The sequence below is a fragment of the Drosophila willistoni genome (assembly GCF_018902025.1).
Source record: "Drosophila willistoni isolate 14030-0811.24 chromosome XL unlocalized genomic scaffold, UCI_dwil_1.1 Seg141, whole genome shotgun sequence".
Lineage (NCBI taxonomy): Eukaryota > Metazoa > Arthropoda > Insecta > Diptera > Drosophilidae > Drosophila > Drosophila willistoni.
In genome coordinates, this window is record NW_025814052.1 from 12,903,561 (window position 1) to 12,916,484 (window position 12,924).

Genomic DNA, 12,924 nt, shown 5'->3' on the forward strand with positions numbered 1-12,924 from the left:
GGCTTTTCCGTCAAGTCAAAAAGTTAAATGTGCTTTGAAATTTGTTCCTGGATGATTTTTCAAATGGTTAAAAACTTAAATCATATATTTAAAATATTTTTTGTCAAATTTGGCAAAGTGTTTTTTTGAAAATGTTTTATTGTAACCCATTTGATAAATTATATTACTTTCGTAATAGACATGAATCCATTCACCATAAACTTAATAAAGAAAAGATTTGAATTGAATGAATGTCAAGCTCAATTCATTCATTCATTCAAACTAGTTTTTTATTCACTTTCAAGATATTTTACAAATTGTTTATGCCAATTTTGTCATTGATGCAGATCTCTATTATATATATTTATATACATACATATATAGCCGCATCTATTTAAAAATCGATTTGTTTGTTTTTCTTTTAATCCATTTTTGGCTTATGTTTATTTTGGCGTGCCTTAAATTGTCACTAACAACTCAAATTCAAATTTTCTCGTCACCTTTAAACCAAAAAAAAAGTGGAAAATTAATTCGAATGGATAAACTTTTTTACTAATGCTGTTTGTTTTTATTCAAACTATTAGTCAAACGAAAACTATGTTTGCATAATTTATAACACATTGATGATAACTAATTATCTTCGTTCATATCGAACGGAACTTTGAGTGCTCGACAAAAGCAAATAGAAAATTTACAGCAAATCGTCTTTGCATCATACTCTTTGCTGAAAGGAGTATATAAGATATGGTATGAAATATGCAACGCATAAAAGAAATCATATTCCATCACATAATTATATTATTGAAATATAGAACGAGGTGACTTCATGTGCGTTTGTCTTTTTTAGTTCAATAACTTTGTTATTTCCGCTGCGATTCTCATAAAATTTTTAAATTTTAAGTTTATTACACTAATAAATAATTGTAGTAAATTTCATTAATATCAGGCAATTGTATCATAAAGTTTCACCAACTTTTCCTAATGGCCAGTAAAAAGATTTTGGTCAGGAAAAACTTGTTTTGCCTCTGACATAGAAATTTGACTTTGTAGAAAGTCTTAAACGCACTTTGGTAAGGGTATACAACGTTTGGTAACGCCTGGCCCTCTGACTTTTGCATTGATTATGGATGGGAGCGACGTTCAGAGAACTTTTCATTCCATACAAAAGCTCCCCTACAGATAAGAAAGAACAGAACAAGAAGAAAACATTCATTGCATAGAATAGTTCAATTTGACTGTTTTTATATAACATAACTTTTGGTCTTGCTTGACATTTTAGCTGATATGCCCATATGAAGCAGGTATCGAAATGTAAATATTACAAATGATCTCCCCTCAGAGAGCTGGGCAAAGACCCATAATGGGGCTTAAAATCAATAAACTTTAATAAACAATCGATTCGCAAAAACAAACTAATTCAAACTAAAACAAATTATTGCGAATTGAAAACAATTGAGTTTCTGGAAATGCTTTTTTTTCACAATTTCTAGTTTTCACTCTTGTTTTTAAGTAGATTTCACTTATTCTTGGCTGGATTTTCTTTCTTTTTTGGAAAAACTCACAAAATCTGTGTTGCAATTTCTTATAGACATTTGTAGTTGTAAACTTAAAGTTAATTGAACTCTTTTGTTTTTTGTCAACGAATTCACTTTAAAACGATGGGAAAGATATTTTTGGCGGTGAGTCGCGAAACAATATAGCGAACGCTTCGATCTCGACTGATCGGAATACGCGTAAATGAATCGCTCCACACACTTTCTTATACTACATATGTGTATGTACGTTTTTGGCTTCGAATTTGTTGTTTCTTTGGTGTTTTGTTTTTTTTTTTTTTTTGTGTTTCAAAGATATTTTTGGTAGCCTGTAAACGTGACTGCAAAAAATGGAAAGAAAAATAAAGTAACACCCTTATATAAAAATATACACCACGCACACGTCAATGCGATCATTGAGTCGCCGACTGTCTGAATGTTCGTCAGTTGATTGCATTGTTATCACCGTTGTCCGAAGTGTGTATAGCGAGAGAGAGAAAGAGAGACAACGAGTGAGAAAGAGAGAGAGAGAGAGAGAGGGAGAGACTATCGTATAGTATTTAGGTGCTAAATATGTGCGGCATTTTGTATCGAGTTTTTGGGCTGGGCAACAAAAACAAAAACAAGAAGCTTCCCAATGAAAGGAACTTGTATAACAACCACAAAATTGGGCCGATAATGACTAACGAAGGAACGATATCAATGGCTAAGATATCAGACTGAGGGCCCTGGGCAGCTCAGGGCATAGAATCGTTCAGGGTTATTGGCAAATTGTTATTAATGTGCATAAAAGTAATCATCAGCATGTCATGCCATGTGATAAGACCAAAAGACCACAGCCCGGCGACAACCAACAAAATTCTCTTCATTCCACGCTGATATCGGGCAATTATATTGTCGCCCTGGGGATACGGTTACCGATATCTTACGAAAACCAAAAGTCAAGTCTCAGGCGGCACAGCAGGCGGCATCGAATCGGTAGGTGTAAATCGGTTCGTTATAGAATTTACCATGTGGACATGGGTCTTATCATTGACTTTAGCCAACAGTATGTTATTATTTTATGGCACATCACACACAACTAAACTGAAGTGACACTGGAATTGCCTGCGAATTGGAAATGGGATGATAAGGTTCGACAACTCGACAGCTCGACAGAGTTTGGCCAACGCGTCAACTTCCCACCCCGTCATCAATATCAACATCATCATCATCATGGCAGAGGCGGTATAATTCGCTTTATTTGAGATACATATATACTTGGGTATAACAATTTTATGATACATTGTACTCTATATAAACTGATCGTTTTGTACTAAAGGTCGTTCTGCACAATTAACTAGCTACTCGAATATCAATTCTAACAAGTTGTTGTTTAATTGTTTAGCCAGACGTATGTTTCCTCAACTCTCTTCATACATAAATATACAGTGTCTGGCAAAAAACTATTGACACGGAGAAGGGAGGTGGGTCATCAATCAAAAAAAAAAAAAAAAAAACTCATGTGGTAACCAAAAATAAAGCCAAACACGTGAATGATCCTACACCTGTTTCCTAGAAGGGGCAACATTTCCCATTCCCATTCCCATTCACTTAAAGTTTTATTGTGGGCATGATAAAAAATAAAAACTTAATTGCATGATCAACAGCCACCGCCAAGTACATATATTATTAAGTTTAAGGCATTTAAGCTACAAAACAAACATTTGTATAATTATAGAAAGAGTGGGAAAGAGAAAGAGACGAAGAGAGAGAGAGAGAGGGTGAGAGGGTTTGCCAGTTGCCCGCACTGTTAAGTGTTTTATAATATTTACATTCACTTGGATATATAATTCTCTTGCTCACTGTATAGACAATAGAACGCATGGGATCTTAAAGCGCGTGCTACCCCTTTTAGGCTATTCATATGTAATATTCATATATGGGTATATATATATATATGTCTATATGTTTATAGAGGATATGTAATCTAACTGAAACGACTTTGATTGATGGCTTAAAGACAAGTCGCATGGCGTAACGTTTGCACCTGATATTTCCCCATTAAATTCATCAAATTTTCTTTCTACATAGACCTAGATACATATGTATACAAAGAGCTAGTTTAGTTATCTAAAATAAAAGCTACAACTAGTTCATTTTTTGTGTTAATTGGACGTAAAACTTATATGCAAATATTGAGACACTGGCACACACTTTTAGATACATATGTATATGTATATGTATATATATAGATAGAACATAGATAAATACATAGATATAGTAGGTAAATACATTTAGTGTTGGAGGCGTACATAAGTTTGTTGTTTTTGTTTTTGTTTCTGCTTCTTTCTTTGTATTTGTTGTTGTAAATTTTATGTTGCTAATGCGACCGCATCGTATCGGCGTCTGGGCAAAGTTTAAACAAAAAAAAACACAAGTAAAAATACAAAAATAAAATAAATATAAATAAAAATAAATAAACCAAAACAAAACGAAAATTGAAATATACATATATTCAAATGCATATATATATGGCAGATATATGCATATACATATATATATATATATTTGTATATGAAGGAAATAATAACAACAAATAACGGAGACGGCAGTGACAGCGACAACAACAACAACAGCGACGACGACGACGACGGCGAGGAGGACGGCGACTTCGACTTCTCCGTAACGTTCACTGGCGCGAACTGAACTGAACAATTTTGTGAATTATAGTATTAAACACCAAACACAAGGCACACACATATACATATACATATACATATACATATACATTTACATTCTATGAACGCTCTTCATGTTTATATGTGTGTATATGTGTGTGATATTTATTTGAAACACACATATGTATGTGCATTGTCCATACTTTCCCCCCTCTCCAACTCGCCAACCACTACACATACAACACATGTGGCCAAATTAATAGGTGTTAGCCTTAAGACTACACACATACATACATACATACAGACATATGTCTCTGTAAAACTGATTCTTAAAGATTTTGAATCCTCAAGGGATCCTCAAAACAAACATTTTATCTCTGAAACTGGCAAATGGGGACCTAGAGGTGTGAATGGGGAAGCTATGCCCCCTAAACTATGCAATAGGTTGGAAAAGTATTAATTGTTTTTAACAAATTTATAAATTTTTAAGCCTTGTAATCTTCTAATTACCTATAAGCCATTTTTGCTTCGTGTTTTTTTTTTTTGTTTTCATTGAAAAGCGACTTTTTAGCACAGCTATAGCATACTTTAGGGGGCAACGTTTCTCCGGATATTAACTTCTCAACTTATGGATCCAATCTGAAAACCTTTGGTCTAATAAACCCTAATTAGAAATCTATCCCTCAAGGCGTCTGCTTTGTAGTGAAAAAACATTTAAAGTCATTAGGCCACCAATTTGATGTCTAACAATAAGTGCGGTTTTCTTATATCTCAAGTAAATTTCTTTGGATTTTGGTCTTTGGACAATTATATAGTCATTAATATTGTTGCCTTTATCTAAACCCTTTAGAGAAGGTTTCATTTATTGGGAAACAAACATCCTTAATTTTTGTCTCCATCATGACTAAATTATTTGTGCTAAACGTTTTGGGATAATAGTTTGTTTTCCTTTGACATAAACAATATACAAAAGAAGAATACGGAAATCTTTTGTATCTGAAATTGTAAATAGATATTCTATTCATTTGTTTCTTTAAGAAGGATTTAAGGATTCATCACTTCTTGTTTCTTCACCCAAATCATGTAAAATTTTGGATTAAAATAACTTATTTCCTATTAAAATATTCTAAAGCTAAAACTCATTTACCTCAAGAATAAATCTCTTAATCATGAAACTTGCTTGGCAAAAGTCTTATTAACTTGGCCCCAAGTGTATGTTAACGTAATTTATATACATATATTTGGTATTTGTTGATAAGAATTGGTTACCTTCATATTTGAGTTTTGTTGTATATCGCTGATCTGATTATCAGCATACATATATAACACCTATACATACATATGCATATATATATATATATATATATATAGATTGTTTGCATGTGTTTCATAGTAAATGAGAATGGAAAGCTAAAATACAAATACTCATAAATACATTAGAATACGGAAAGTTGATTAGAATTTGATTTGGTCATCTGGCTGATGATGGCGGCACAGTGGCATTAACTGCATTCATTTCCCACTTCCATTTCCTTGTACGCATAATAATGAGCGGGGGGCGGGGGGACCCCAAAAGTAATCATATGCAAACGCTTGAAATAAATTAAGTAATCGAAAGTAGTTACAGTTCTATCTGTAACCTTCATCTATGAAGATTTCATCTAGTATAGAGTTATTGCTCCAAAATGTGAGTTTGAATTGAAAAACAAGTTGACAAATTTCGTCAGATATGAGAAATCTTGTGAAATCAAACGTGAGATTTCTAAGATTTGCTCATGATATGTTCATACAATACAATTCATATACATATGTATGTACATATGTATGTATGTATAAGTCAATAGTTTTTCAGCAGGGTATGGCCAGACTCGACTAGAATCTACTATAAACATTGGAAGATTTGTTTTGTCGACATTTCCGCGACACAATGTCGCCTGTTTTGCCTTATCGGCCAAAAAGTTGGCCTAATCCTTAGACATTGACAAGCTGTCCGAAAAGGGTCAGACCAAGTTAAACTATCGTCATGCCGGAAAATATTACTATGACGCATTAAAACTTCTTGGTACGCAAACGTTTAAGAAACAAGAAGATACCGATAGAGTGTGGGCGGGAGTGGTAAGGGAGGGAAGGGGAGTTGACATATAATGGAAATTTTTCGCGTTCATTGTCCATTTAAGTTTATATAATAATTTTTTGCGATAATGATAATGACGAATATCATAATAACAGAGATTAAGTAATTTTGTGTTTAGTCATTCGCAGTTGAAATTTTTAAATCCAATTAAATTCTAATTCATTTTAATTCTCTTGTCATTTCAATTTGTATTTGTATTAGTTTTAAAAATATTCAAAAATATATAGGTAGGTACATACATACTTGTATGTTTTCTTATTTAGCAAGACCTTTAGTCGCCTTAAACCTAGATTAGGTCGTAAGTAGTGTATATACGTACTTATAATTGTTGTTTGCGAACAATAATTTGTTGATAAGCAATCAATTTAATGTGCTAATTGGATTTTGGGCAACGGTGCAAAGAGCAAAAGAAAGTGGGTGTGTCCAGCAAGCGAGCAATCGAGCAGAACAAATACGATATGACGATAATATTGTAATAAATATTATTATCAACAAATAGTCCGAAGTATACGAAAATGTTTTGTACTTTGTTTCAAGTGATCACAAAATGATTTTCATAAGAGAAATTGCAATTACAATCTACTTAGCAAGTGGCTTATTTTATTAGATCGTTTTATTCATCACACTAAATTGTTTTCAAAATGTTAAATTATATGTCTTTTGGGGGTTTGATTATAAGTTTTATAAATTCTTTGACTTTGTGGTCTCAATTGTATTCTATAAGAGATCTTTCTAAAGCCTCTTCTCTCTTCCTTGATGCTTGCGACAGAAATTAGTCATAATACTGTATTATCCTGTCTCCTTTAGGATTATATATACATATGTATTACTAGTCCGCAAGGATGAATCATTTAACATTTGCCTTAGCCGTTGCCTTAAGCTTGGCGTACTAAAGAAATACATTTGAAAAAGTGTTGCCTACTTTTAGGCTTGTGTGATTTTTCTTTAAATAAATGCAACATTCTGAGTTCTTGCGATTAGTTGCAGTTTAATGTTAAATGTTAACAATGTTTTGAGTGGAACAAAATTAAAATTATTTGAAAAGGCATTTAAAATTGAAACTGTGGCTATTTTTAAGATAAGACAACTTCGACAGCAAGTGTAAGGTCCTAAAAAAAAGCTGAAAAGGACGTTTAATGGGAAAAAGCTGAAAAGGACGTTCAAAGGGAAAAAGCTGAATCTAAAGTGAGAGGTCGTTCGAACTACGTCACGTAATTGTAGAAGATTTTTGACTTCTTCACTTCTAACGACTTAACCCCCTTTACCTAAGCGTAGCGTATTACTTTAAAAATTATATTACCGATTTCAAAGAAGTTTCCAAAAGGTAATGTAAGGTAAAACACTGTTAAACTCCCTTCATATTGATTCACGGAATCCTCCCATAAGATTAAACACTCTCCCAGAGGAATACACAAGAGGAAGGTATCAGGATGAAGGTTTCATTAACTTCAAACATGTTCTCGACCAGCAAAGCAAACGATGCATTAAAAGCCTTTCACCACTTTATGGCTCTCTCCGTAAAAGCAAAATAAAGTCTGTAGAAAAGTGAACCAAAAAAATCTACATGCCCCGGGTGAGGCTCGAACTCACGACCTTAAGATTATGAGACTTACGCGCTGCCAACTGCGCCACCGAGGCTCTGTGCCAACATCCATCAAGCAAACAAATTCAATTCACAAATTTATATCGAACACGGAGAACGGTTCTACACTTTCTTACCAGAAAAAAAAATATATTTGTGTAAAAAAAAAATTATTTAATATATCACAAATGGCTTAATAAAGAAATGCCGCCAAGCGGTTGTTTTTTTTTTTTTGTACATTAAATTGCAATTGACAGTTCATTTAACAATAAATGACACATGACCATTTGCTAAAAATTAGCAAAATAAAAAAGTATTTTCTATTAATTATTTCAAATAGCTTCCAAAAATATTAGTAAACTTGACCAAAAAGAGAGTTTAGAAAAGTTTCATTTTCAACACTTTTTTTTTAATTCTCATAGAGTTTCTCTTAACCTTCCTTAGCGTCAAATCTAAACAAATCAAATTCAATTCAATTTATATGTATTTTCTTATCATATCATCGAAAAAATACTGATCTAATGCCCTAGAAAAGAATTATGGAAACAAATGCACGTGCATTTCACGAGCTGAATGGATTATCAATCTAAAAAATCAAACAAAAATAGAATATCATTATATATAGGGTCGTAAGATTACCAATATTCTAATCAGAATCAGACACCTGATAGTAAGCATTTTGCATCGATCGGTATTACCTTTTACATTAAACCGCGTTCATTGGTTTAGTTTAGATTTGTTTAATGTCAAATGTTAAATATTATAATATTGAAACTTTTCGCCTGAATTAAAGTCAACCAAAAGTCAATAAATTTTCAATACAAACAAACAAATTAAGTTGAGTTCAATGTACTTGAAATGAAAAAATTTAACTTTTGTTATTAAGGAATATTTACGACACAAATCATTAGGTAAAAGACAAAAAATAAGAAACAATTTCACAAAAATTCAAAACCAGATATCGAATACGTAATAAAACCCGATATTACTTTTTGTTTAGAAGACCTCTGACGTTGCTGCATTCTTAAGTCCAGCTCTAAAAATAAACATATACGCAATTTGATTAGGTTTTGTAGCGAAATTTATAATAATAAGTATATTTGAACAGCTAATGGCTATGAAAAGGATACATACATACATAAGTAAGGATATTCAGGGTTCAAATCAATGCAGGTGGACAATCCTGTTGTCCTCTCTTTCGCTCTCTCTTTTTTATACCCTTGCAAAAAGGGTATATTAATTTTGGTCACAAATGTGCAACGCATAGAAGGAAGCATCTCCGACCATATAAAGTATATATATTCTTGATCAGCACGACGAGACGAGTTCAAATAGCCAAGTCCGTCCGTCCGTCCGTCCGTCCGTCTGGATCAACGCAAACTCCTCCTAGACCGTAAGAGCTACAGTAGACTTGTATATACTGCAGGGGTTGTATATCTCGGATTCAGCCGGATCGGACCACTATATCATATAGCTCCCATACAAACCGCAAAGTCACGAACATTGACTTTTCTCAATAACTTCGTTTTTTTCTGAGCTATTGTCGTGAAATTTAATATTGATGAGTTTATTATACTAATAAGTGACTCTGCCAAATTTGATCGAGATCGGGTAACTGTATCATATAGCTCCCATAGGAAGGATCGGTCGAAAACAGTGACTTTTCTCAATAACTTCGTTACTTTTAACGCGATTACTTTCAAATTAAACATTTGTTAGTTTAATATATCCGTTAATGACTGTGCCGAATTTGATAAAGATCGGGTAACTAAATCATATAGCTCCCATAGGAACGATCGGTGGAAAACAGTGATTTTGATCAATATCTGCGTTATTTCCACTTCTATGGCTAGAGGTAAGGAAAAAGTTACCAAAAAAGTTGCAAGGGTATACAAACTTTGACGCGGTCGAAGTTAGCCCCGGTCTCTGGTCTTTTCCCTCAACCAGCTTTTGATTCCCCAATCCTTGTTATTACAATAAGAAACTTCACTTTGATGCATAAAATGACATCATCTTATCAAAATGACAGACACGTTGCTTTATTTGTTATTTTAATTTCCTTTTTTTCAATCATAGTTCATTCATCCATTGACAGACTCATTTATATAGTAGGTACATATATAAACACAACGATAATAACTATCTACCATAATATTTATGATTAACAACAAAAAACGAAAATTGACAGATACAATATACACATACATACATACATATACAGTATGTGTGTATGTATGGGCATTCAGTTTGTCAGTTAATTGACTAAGTCAACTTTGAAATTTAACAAAAAGCCAAATAGGATATGTCATGTTATATATGTATATATATGGTATAATCTCTCAGTATCTCCCTATAAGGAAGACCCATTACAATAAGCTCAAGAATTTGGAAATGCATTGAGGAAATCCTAAGAAAACGACACTAGTTCCAGAATAGTTAGTTCCTCTAATTAACTAGTTCCACAATTGCCAATTCCAATGCAGAGAAGGACTTGTACGATTCTAAAAGAATGTCTGTTCCCAATCACTGACTATACTAAACAAAGGTTCTATGTGTACATATATAATTTATAGTCAATTCTAAAACACTAAATTTGGTTATTCTGCGTTAACCGTTATATTGCTAATTTGTATGTACAAGTAAATATATTCGACATGATGATCGTTATGACAAAATTTGTGTTACGTAGCCAAAGACTGATGAGGGCATAAAGTGCCCCATAATTCATTTCAAACGTTAGAGACAGTGACAAAACACTCGGTGGACGTAACCACCAACCACCAAGCACCACCCTGATGACAGTGACGCCACTCTCAACGCCTCCTTCAAATTGTCAATTCCTCAAAAAGGCAAAAAAACAAAAGCAAATATCTACATACATATATATACATACACATAAGAGTATGTATTATAATACGTAAGTATGTATGTATGTCAAATGATTGGGAGGTGGTGAGGTAGGTTGGGGCGGTGAGGGGGTTGGGGCTGGAGTGTAGTATTCGTTAACCATATGCCGTCACAAGCTCAGCAACAAGTAGAGCAACAAAAACAATGGCAAGCAAACAGGAACAGAGACATAACAGAGCAAAACGACATGTTTAACCAATGTGTGTAGACATATGTGTATACAGGGGTGGATTTCGAACATTTAAGGAGATTATTTCCACATGAACAGACTCAAGGTCACATAACATCTCTCCTTCTCCATTACGTGAACTAGTTGAGAATTACAGCTCTTTAAAGTTTTAGGGACCTGCGATCTCAAGAAATCCAGCCCTGTAAATGCGTAAGGACTTGTACATAAATCGAATCATTTAGACTTTTGCGTGCGTTTACCCATTATTGAATTCTTTTGAATGCGACACGCCCCTGTGATAGGGATGATAATGGGTTTTCTTTTTTTGGGGGGGGTTGGTTGGTACCCTCCAACTTTAAGCCCCCAACCAACCTTATGAGTCAGTATGGTGTAAGGGTTTGTTTACCTTGAGCTAGAGATAGTCATTGGATCTGAAAGATTCAAGCCAAAAGTATTCCTTAGCCATTTAACATCTGTTCAAATCTCTCCTATATACATACATATATACATACATATGTACATATATACATTTGTGCTCGTATATGTGAAAACAAAGAACTCTCCGCTTTGGTAGTTCTCTCCCTCTGTCTCTCTCTACTCAATTGAGCAACAAGTTAACACATACTCACAAAAGAGAAGAGAACAGTACTGAGAGAGAGAGAAAAAGGGGCTGCATTTGCGCAACTGCAACCGAACCTAAGGCTAAGGCCAAATTGAACAATGCAAAGAAGACCAACGCATTGATGGGGGGAGGAGTAAATGGGGGGAGGAGATGAGGGGGCTAGATGACACTGCAAGTTGCAACATGCAGACAAAGAATGAACTAAAACAAAGGAGCGAAACACATTGTATTTCTGGGACTTGGACATTTGGCAAGAGGCGAGAGAGAAGAAAGGAATATTGTCTCTCACTCTCTCTCTCTTACTCTCTCACCCTCTAGCTCTCAACGTTAGCAATATTAGAATGTGATCTTCAAGAGCCTCCAGACTGGAGCTCTCTAACGCTCACAACTTTCGCTCTCCCGCTAACTCTCTGCAGTACGTTGTCTCTCTCTCCCACACACACAGACAAGGTCTGCTAAGGGACGCTAGCAGCGCTGCTATCGCAATCGCAGTCATATTCAAGCCAAAGCCAGCCAGCCAGACAGCCAGCCAGCCAGCCAGCCAGCCAGTCAGCCAGCCAGCCAGCCAGCCAGCCAGCCAGCCAGCCAGCCAGCCAGCCAGACCAGGCCAGGCCGGCCAGTTAGTATCGATTGAACAGTCGCGCATAGCTCATCGAACTGAAAGCAACAAACAAACGAAATAAACCAAAAGAAAAAAAGCGATGAAATAAATACTAAAAAAAAAAAAAATAATAAAGAAAATACAACCGCTGTTGCCGCCCCCCCCCAAAACCAACATAGACCGGCCACCACACCCCCCGTCCAACAACACGCCCCCCTCCTCAGCACTTTGTAATAAATAGCGGTGCGCGAAGCGACCACGCTAGCAAACGGCAAGAAAACGTTGAGAACAACAGACTGGCCAGACAGAGAAAGAGCAACCGATAGACAGGAGAGTGTGCGACAGAGACAGAAAGAGAGGGAGAGAGAGCAAGAAAGATTGATTCTTGGGGGAGAACGGCGAAGAATAGGCCAACACAACAGAAAACAAATCGTCCCCCCCGCCCCAGCGAAAAACAGCTGGAAAATAAATCTACCAAACGGAAACAAGGCGAACGAATCGGGCCGGGTCGAAATGAAAAATTTCGGTAGTCTAGACTAGACTAGTCGAATTTCCATCAACTTGGTCTTGGTGCACAAAAATTGATCTGAAGTAAATTTTTTTTATCTATTTTTTTTTTTGTCGTCGATCCGCATGAGAGAGAAAACAAGAGTTACATATTTACCAATCGACTAGAAAATATTAAAGAAAAAACAAAACAAAAAAAAAATGAATGCAGAGCTGCGATAAGACAAAGAC

General features: G+C 34.9%; 1 long non-coding RNA gene and 1 other non-coding gene across 2 annotated transcripts; one reads left to right on the top strand and one right to left on the bottom strand.

Moving 5' to 3' along the window:
- Window positions 1-7,405: 7,405 nt before the first annotated feature.
- Window positions 7,406-8,092, top strand: LOC124460497. The gene is made up of 2 exons (XR_006954404.1): window positions 7,406-7,629; window positions 7,692-8,092. It is a non-coding gene; the product is annotated as an uncharacterized LOC124460497 (long non-coding RNA).
- Window positions 7,871-7,943, bottom strand: Trnam-cau. Its single transcript has one exon. It is a non-coding gene; the product is annotated as a tRNA-Met (tRNA).
- Window positions 8,093-12,924: the final 4,832 nt, after the last annotated feature.